This window comes from Triplophysa rosa, unplaced genomic scaffold (genome assembly GCF_024868665.1).
Source record: "Triplophysa rosa unplaced genomic scaffold, Trosa_1v2 scaffold160_ERROPOS316587, whole genome shotgun sequence".
Taxonomy (NCBI): domain Eukaryota; kingdom Metazoa; phylum Chordata; class Actinopteri; order Cypriniformes; family Nemacheilidae; genus Triplophysa; species Triplophysa rosa.
Window position 1 is genome coordinate 28,003 of NW_026634165.1, and position 9,334 is coordinate 37,336.

Here is a 9,334-nt window from a genome sequence, read left to right on the forward strand (position 1 = left end):
AGCTGATTGAGACACCCCATCATATCTTAGCAAGTTATTTTCTTTTAGTTGTGTTAGTAAGGATTCCTACAAGATTATGTTTCTCCCACTCAATGTTCATTCACTTAATATTGGGAGAATGTTTGAACAAGAATCCTTTAATTTCTTGCTGTTACTTTTACTTTTTTAATAGGCCTGTTTGCTGTCCTACATTCTTCAAAATGTCTTCTTTTGTGTTCAACAGAACAAAAGTATTTTTTCCTCCTATGGGAGTCAACGGGGGCAAAATCTGTCTGGTTATAAGCATTCTTCCAAATATCTTTATCTGTGTTCATCAGAAAAAAGACATTTATAGAGATTTGGAACAACTCGAAGGTAAGTAAATGATGACAGAAATTTCATTTTTGGTTGAAGTATCACTTTGAGTACAATTTAATTTTGCACTTTTTACTTTAACTTAAGTCCATTTTTGGTTAGATACTTTGACTTTTAATTGGGTAAAATTTTCTTTCTTTTCTTTCACTTAAGTTTAATTTTGAATACTTTTTACACCCCTGAATTTTACATAATTATACTTAGAACTAACTTAAATGACAGAACCATCTTGGGAAAATTATATATTTTATATATAATTGTATTGGCCTTTTTTAGGTTGGCGTGATTTGCGTGATAGTTTACGTGCAGTGAGTTTGGTTTATGACCTATACTACAGCCAGCCACCAGGGGATGATAGAATTGCTTTGGCTTCCCTTCACAGGACGTGTGCGGGCACGCCTGTTTATACTACATGCAGGAGTCTACAACGGTCATAGAATCTGTGCCAAACTACACGCGAGACATCGACTGCTAAGAACAACTGCTCGAATCTGTGCAGCAGCATATTGAGGCTCACAATTCGGGTGCAAACACCAAATCATGTAAGTAAGCTCAAAGGGCTACTAAAAGATCATTTAAAATGTTTCTGTGAATATAAAGCCTGGTTGTTATTAAATAGGACAATGAAACTATATTCGTTAATATTATTATTTTTATTTAGGCTAATCTAAATAATAATTTAGCCTAAACTTTGCGATTATTTAAATGGCGTTTAGACGATATAACATGACCAGAGCTGCCTAAAAAGAATGGCCTGAAAACCAATGCGCAATTGATAACGGGTTGCAGTAAAGCGAAACCAAAAGCATGAGAGACAACTTGGGAAGCAGGCAACAAAACTATTTGCCTTCCAATGCCATTAATAAGAAAGCAAACAAAAAAAGGGAAGAGTTTATTTCCAAAAAGAGATAACTACGTTTTAATTTTTTCAAAAATCATGTTTTTATTGTACATTCCAATTAATATCAATCAAACTGCAGTTGGTTTGTTTTGCTATAATAACAAAAAACAGCTAACTTCATGACACCGTAGAACACAATAAAAACATGACGACATAATAAAAAATATGATTAATGAAAAATGTTAAAAACGGAGTTCTCTTTTTGGATATAAACTCTTCACATGTTAACTGTAGCCATATTCGCGGGTTCTGCGCTTTATTAATATGCGTTAAGGTCTGTCTGAAACGCCCAGATTGATCTATTAAGACATGGACAATCAGCATAGAAAATGAAATTGGAATTGTGTTAGAAATACATTCTTACCATTGTATTACAACAGTAGTGGTACAATAGTGCAGCCTCTCTGATGTCTTTAAAACAAAAAAATATTTTGTAACGTATGTAAGTGCAGGGCTGTACACTGTAAAAATAAATTGTAAAAAAAGCATGGCAGCACAGGGTGCCAAACGTTTACCATTAACAGACATAAGGGTTGTACAACGTGGACTGAAGTAACTTTGAACATGAGAAAAAGTGTGTTGATCATACAATAAATGAAATGACATGTTTAGTCTGTAAAAATTAATAGATGTCAAGCCCAAATTTAAACAATTGGATTTAACTTTAATCTTCAATTACATTTACACTGCAAAAATGAAGAAAAAAAATGTTGTCATGGTAAAAAATGGCAACATGACAAAAACGCACAAAGTTTATAATTTAAAAAAGTCATAGTCTTTTAACGAAAATGCAATTTAGTTTTAATCATATTTTAGTCATTCCCATCATTTAAATTTCAGTCTAGTTTTAGTCGACGGAATACTAAAAACATTTTAGTTGACGGAATCTACATTATATTTTGTCACGAATAGCGTGGAAGAACCCAAGTGCAGGCAGCGGGAATGCAGGGGTAAACAAAGACTTTTATTAAATAATAAACAGGAAACCAAAAAACCCACAATGGGGAAAAAAACGGACACGGTAACAAAACAAGGATACAAACAAAAGACTTCCGATGATGGGGCAAAACTAGAAAATAACAAAACAAATTTACGACACAACGTCACAAAACAAGGCAAGGTAATCCACAGTCAGTTTATAAGCCAAGGGACGGGAACCACGAGAGCACAACTGGGATAAAGTTGGTTTGACGTTGGACGTTCGATATTCGTGAATGTAGGGACCGTCTCTAAAGTTACATACACATTAAAATATTTTTTTTAAAGCTCAATAGCATTTAAAGGGAATGACTTACAGCCACAAAACTTACTGTACTGTGTTCATGTGTGTGTACTCTATGAAGCACACCTTTTAGATTTTTGATATTTATCATAATAAACCGTCAAATTATATGTAAATATTCCTATGTGTTTCACTACTGTATGGACTCATACACAAAAATACCATTTTTAAAGCTCAATAGCATTTAAAGGGAATGACTTACAGCCACAAAACTTACTGTACTGTGTTCATGTGTGTGTACTCTATGAAGCACACCTTTTAGATTTTTGATATTTATCATAATAAACCGTCAAATTATATGTAAATATTCCTATGTGTTTCACTACTGTATGGACTCATACACAAAAATACCATTTTTAAAGCTCAATAGCATTTAAAGGGAATGACTTACAGCCACAAAACTTACTGTACTGTGTTCATGTGTGTGTACTCTATGAAGCACACCTTTTAGATTTTTGATATTTATCATAATAAACCGTCAAATTATATGTAAATATTCCTATGTGTTTCACTACTGTATGGACTCATACACAAAAATACCATTTTTAAAGCTCAATAGCATTAAAGGGAATGACTTACAGCCACAAAACTTACTGTACTGTGTTCATGTGTGTGTACTCTATGAAGCACACCTTTTAGATTTTTGATATTTATCATAATAAACCGTCAAATTATATGTAAATATTCCTATGTGTTTCACTACTGTATGGACTCATACACAAAAATACCATTTTTAAAGCTCAATAGCATTTAAAGGGAATGACTTACAGCCACAAAACTTACTGTACTGTGTTCATGTGTGTGTACTCTATGAAGCACACCTTTTAGATTTTTGATATTTATCATAATAAACCGTCAAATTATATGTAAATATTCCTATGTGTTTCACTACTGTATGGACTCATACACAAAAATACAATTTTTAAAGCTCAATGCATTTAAAGGGAATGACTTACAGCCACAAAACTTACTGTACTGTGTTCATGTGTGTGTACTCTATGAAGCACACCTTTTAGATTTTTGATATTTATCATAATAAACCGTCAAATTATATGTAAATATTCCTATGTGTTTCACTACTGTATGGACTCATACACAAAAATACAATTTTTAAAGCTCAATAGCATTTAAAGGGAATGACTTACAGCCACAAAACTTACTGTACTGTGTTCATGTGTGTGTACTCTATGAAGCACACCTTTTAGATTTTTGATATTTATCATAATAAACCGTCAAATTATATGTAAATATTCCTATGTGTTTCACTACTGTATGGACTCATACACAAAATATCCATTTTTAAAGCTTATGCATTAAAGGGAATGACTTACAGCCCACAAAAAGAATTCTTTCCCCAAATCTGTCTGTAATTTGCGCGGTATGCGTCCCTCGTCGAGCATAGATTCTAAGGCTTTAGTAACCTCGGGCCCGCTCTTATTCTTTAGCACGCGCGTCCAAGCGTACTTGCTAAATACATCTATGCACGTTAATAAAAATTTATGATTATCGTTTTCCGCGGAATAGGCGGACATGTCGACAAGATCCGCCTGGAACTGAGTATCCATACCATACACTACGACTCTATTCCGTTTGTATTTTATAGGAGCCGTTCTATGCAGCGTGTAAGCGTCCTCGCCTGATAGCCATTCCGTAACCTGTTGTTCGCTCAAGCGGACACCGGTGTCCTTTAGAACAGGGTCTTTTAATCGTTTTTTACCCCCTAATGCTCCAGGGTTGGACGGCGCATAATAAGCTTCCTTCATGAGCTCTGCCATGTTAGCGTTGCCTCTCTCCATAAAAGAATGAATAGCAAAATGTATACGTTTTTGTTTAAAAAAAGAAAAGAAAAATGATTAGCGATACATGACACAGAAGAGGATAAAGAATCGGTTACTAAAATAAGGCATAATAAAACAATGGTTACATAGGTGCTAAAATAATTCATAATAAAACAATGGTTACATATTTTAGCGACTAAGTCATAATAAATCAATGGTTACATAGTGGCTAAAATAAGTCATAATAAAACAGTGATTACATAGTCGCTAAAATAAGTCATAATAAAACAATGATTACATAGAAGCTAAAATAAGTCATAATAAAACAATGGTTACATAGACGCTAAAATAAGTCATAATAAAACAATGGTTACATAGTCGCTAAAATAAGTCATAATAAAACAATGGTTACATAGTCGCTAAAATAAGTCATAATAAAACAATGGTTACATAGACGCTAAAATAAGTCATAATAAAACAATGGTTACATAGACGCTAAAATAAGTCATAATAAAACAATGGTTACATAGACGCTAAAATAAGTCATGATAAAACAATGGTTGCATAGATGCTAAAATAAGTCATAATAAAACAATGGTTACATAGACGCTAAAATAAGTCATGATAAAACAATGGTTACATAGGCGCTAAAATAAATCATGAATAAACATTGGTTACATAGACACTAAAATAAGTCACGATTACATGATGATCACACGTGTGATAAAGCCTTATATATTATCCAGCGAGCACAGAAAATATACGCAGGACATTAGGCTCTTGTCGAGAATGTAGTCGCCCAGGGTTTCAACAATTTTACCAACGTTGTGTTTCTCATTTTTTGAAATCAGGGCCACGCACAGCTCTGTTACGTACGTGCACATGCACATGATCTCTTTAACATCTAGCTCGTCGCTACATTCAGACACTATGTCCAAAACTTTGCTGACGCTCACGCAGATAGGCTCTTGACCAATTGTGCAGAAGCTGATCATTTCGCCCACGAAATGACAGGACTTTGACAGTCCTTTCACCGTGAACATATTTTTCTTGAGATTTGAAAGACGAACGCTATCCGCATAGCAATCGTTTTCTGAATCGCAAGACGCGTTGATTAATTTAAGCATCAGGTCCACCATCTGTCTTTTGTAATGCTGTTTAAAAATGGGAGCTATGATATTTTGGCCGCTGCAGCTGCTTCCCATCTTGTCTTGTTCAGGCTTTGCTTGCATCTGTGCTGACGCTTCGGACGTCTTTGTCTGAATCCGTTTGGGAATACCAGGTATTGACGATCGCAGAAAACCTTGTCGGTGTCGCTGTTCAGAAGACTCTGTCGGATTTCTTCTAGCTTTGCGACGATGTATGGCTCGTCTTTCAGTTCGTAGTAAATGGCACACGCGGCTCCTTGTATGCGCGAGTATCTGCCTTAAACCCGCAGCGTGTAGAGCGGATGCGGCGAGGTGGTAAAGTTTGTCTTTAAACAGCTTGCGGCTGAACTCTAAAAAGTGTGATGCAAAATAGTACGATGTAGGTTCAAACAGACAGGAATGCTGCATCTGGCTCGGGTGATCTATTTGCACCCCAGACACTCTTCTTTGAGCTTGACATTGATGATGTGCTGTAGTACCACGTGACCACGCCTTTAATGACGTTGTAGCCGAGGTCCGTGAAGAATCCGTCTGTGATATCGATCGGAGTATCGCCCACTTCCATTAGGGACCCGGACGATTCTGCAGGATCGTATTGTATGTGGTGTACCGCGTTGTCATCGCGAGCGTCAGGAACGGTGTGGAGAGAATAGTCGTGATGTTTTCTGAAGCGTAGTCTTGAGACATTGTTGCGGGAGAGGCTCTGTCTACTGATTTTTATAATGCTATAGTAAATGGGTGGGGACGGTCCGACGGCCCACTGGCTGCGGCGCACTTCTCGGGGTGGAACAGCTGCACTTTAACTCTGGAATACCCATCGCGCAATATGCACCATTGATCATTCTGTTGATGTTGGAAAAAAGGGTTCCAGGGCATAAAGGTCAGCCCATTTGAACAAAAATTGCATCTCGTACACTCGTGATGTTCGTGGCAGGATAGCCCCGGTGCGATCGCGAAGCTTTGTGTTGTCTTTGCAGAAGAAAAGTAAACGCAGTCATGGTGTTTCTTTTTAGAATGATCGCCGACCACACGGTAACGACCGTTGGGCTTACGAGTCCACTCGCGATGTACAAAGGTTCTTCGCGACTGTCGTTTAAATCCTTCAGACGTAGTTGTAAAACAACGTCCAGTCCTTGTCAGGGAACGCCACGCAGGGTCTTGTCCGGTACGTATTCGCCTTTTTTGTCAGCCTGTAGAGGGTTACAACTCGAGACTCTTTGTTAAACGCAATAGCCTATACGCGGTTACTCTCCATCAAAATTTCGTCCGTCACGTTGTTCTTATTTTCGTGAAGAAACTTTTCAGACCGATATACCCTCTGGTTTTTTCGGTGCCAGAGCCAGATTCTCTTCAAATAGATCTCGTCCCATTCTCTTGGCGGGGTTTGAGGAGAGCTGCTCGGGCTGCCATGTTGATGTCTGTGTATTTTGCCCTCGCTATTTTCCCGCTTTTATTTAACAAAACCTCCCCCGTTTATGCTTATGATGAAACGGCGCAGTGGTGTGAACATGAGCCAGATGCGCGACAAAGGGTCTAGAGAATGACATGATTGACGATTAAAACGGTTTAAATCATGAGTACAGAGAGGTCCGGATACGATTCTCACGCATTGTTTCATGTGATCTACTGATGCCAGGTGGGAACAGTTGTTATTCCTAAACAAAGCTTCGCTGTCTTGAATCGAGTGTAGCACGAATGATTCTCAATAACAGGTCAATTTCACGCTATGGACGTAAAACAATCGTAGATTAAAACGTCGACGCTGTCACCTACAGGTCGAAAACAAGTTGAAATACACCGGTTACAATCCTCCTCTTTCAAAACAAATTTACGAGCTTGGTGCGGACACCTCTCACTGGAATGTTATAGACTGGGTGAAAACTCTGAAAAACATAAGGTAATCTGCATGGCCTCTCTGCCTTTCCTCTCTCATATATTGAATACATTATATAATTACTTATTTACTTCTTTACTTATTTAATAGATGCTTTATTTATTTATTTAATCACATGATTATTCATTTAAACTGTTTGTTTATTCAAACAGTGTTTGTGTAGTTGTTGTCTTATTCATTATTATTTTTAAACGGTGTTTAAATAACCAATGATCTCTATCATCCTCCTTTAAATTACATATTTTCATTCATGCTAAAGATATGTAGCAATACATCCTAAAACATGCCCTAATACATGCCCCGGAAAAATGGGATGTGAGGGCACGGTCAAAAGTTCAAGCGCACGTGGGCGGTACCACACTAAGGGGCGGATACGGTCAAAGGTCAACGCAAAGTGGGCAGTCCCTCCAACGTGGGTGGTCCGGAAGTAATTCAACACCACCAACCCCCCTCCGCAAAGGTCAATGACCCCATCAATCATACCTGTCAATCATTTTGACACTATGACCCGCATATATACTATCCTGTCGTAGTCCTTGCTGAGAGGTTCTTGTTACGATCACAGATGGTACTTGATCCCGATCCCACAATATATAAAAACCTTCATGTAAAAAACTGCATGTTGTGTGTAATTAAACTTTGTTTTGATGATCGAAACATTAAAGTGTGAACAAACATAGCCAAATATAAATCAGGAAGGGGGCCACATTGTTCACACCACTGTCGTGAAACACATAGGAATATTTACATATAATTTGACGGTTTATTATGATAAATATCAAAAATCTAAAAGGTGTGCTTCATAGAGTACACACACATGAACACAGTACAGTAAGTTTTGTGGCTGTAAGTCATTCCCTTTAAATGCTATTGAGCTTTAAAAATGGTATTTTTGTGTATGAGTCCATACAGTAGTGAAACACATAGGAATATTTACATATAATTTGACGGTTTATTATGATAAATATCAAAAATCTAAAAGGTGTGCTTCATAGAGTACACACACATGAACACAGTACAGTAAGTTTTGTGGCTGTAAGTCATTCCCTTTAAATGCTATTGAGCTTTAAAAATGGTATTTTTGTGTATGAGTCCATACAGTAGTGAAACACATAGGAATATTTACATATAATTTGACGGTTTATTATGATAAATATCAAAAATCTAAAAGGTGTGCTTCATAGAGTACACACACATGAACACAGTACAGTAAGTTTTGTGGCTGTAAGTCATTCCCTTTAAATGCTATTGAGCTTTAAAAATGGTATTTTTGTGTATGAGTCCATACAGTAGTGAAACACATAGGAATATTTACATATAATTTGACGGTTTATTATGATAAATATCAAAAATCTAAAAGGTGTGCTTCATAGAGTACACACACATGAACACAGTACAGTAAGTTTTGTGGCTGTAAGTCATTCCCTTTTAAATGCTATTGAGCTTGTTAAAAATGGTATTTTTGTGTAATGAGTCCATACAGTAGTGAACACATATGGAATATTTACATATAATTTGACAGGTTTTATTATGATAAATATCAAAAAATCTAAAAGGTGTGCTTCATAGAGTACCACACACATGAACACATTGTACAGGTAAGTTTTGTGGCTGTAAGTCATTCTTCTTTAAATGCTATTGAGCTTTAAAAATGGTATTTTTGTGTTTGAGTCGATACAGTAGTGAAACAACAATTGGAATATTTACATAATAAATTTGACGGTTTATTATGAATAATATCAAAAAATCTAAAAGGTGTGCTTCATAAGAGTACACACACATGAACACAAGTACAGTAAAGTTTTGTGGCTGTTAAGTCATTCCCCTTTAGAATGCTATTGAGCTTTAAAAATTGGTATTTTTGGTGTATGAGTCCAATACAGTAGTGAAAACACAATAGGAATATTTACCATATAAATTTGACGGTTTATTATATATAATATCAAAAATCTAAAAAGGTGTGCTTCATAGAGTACA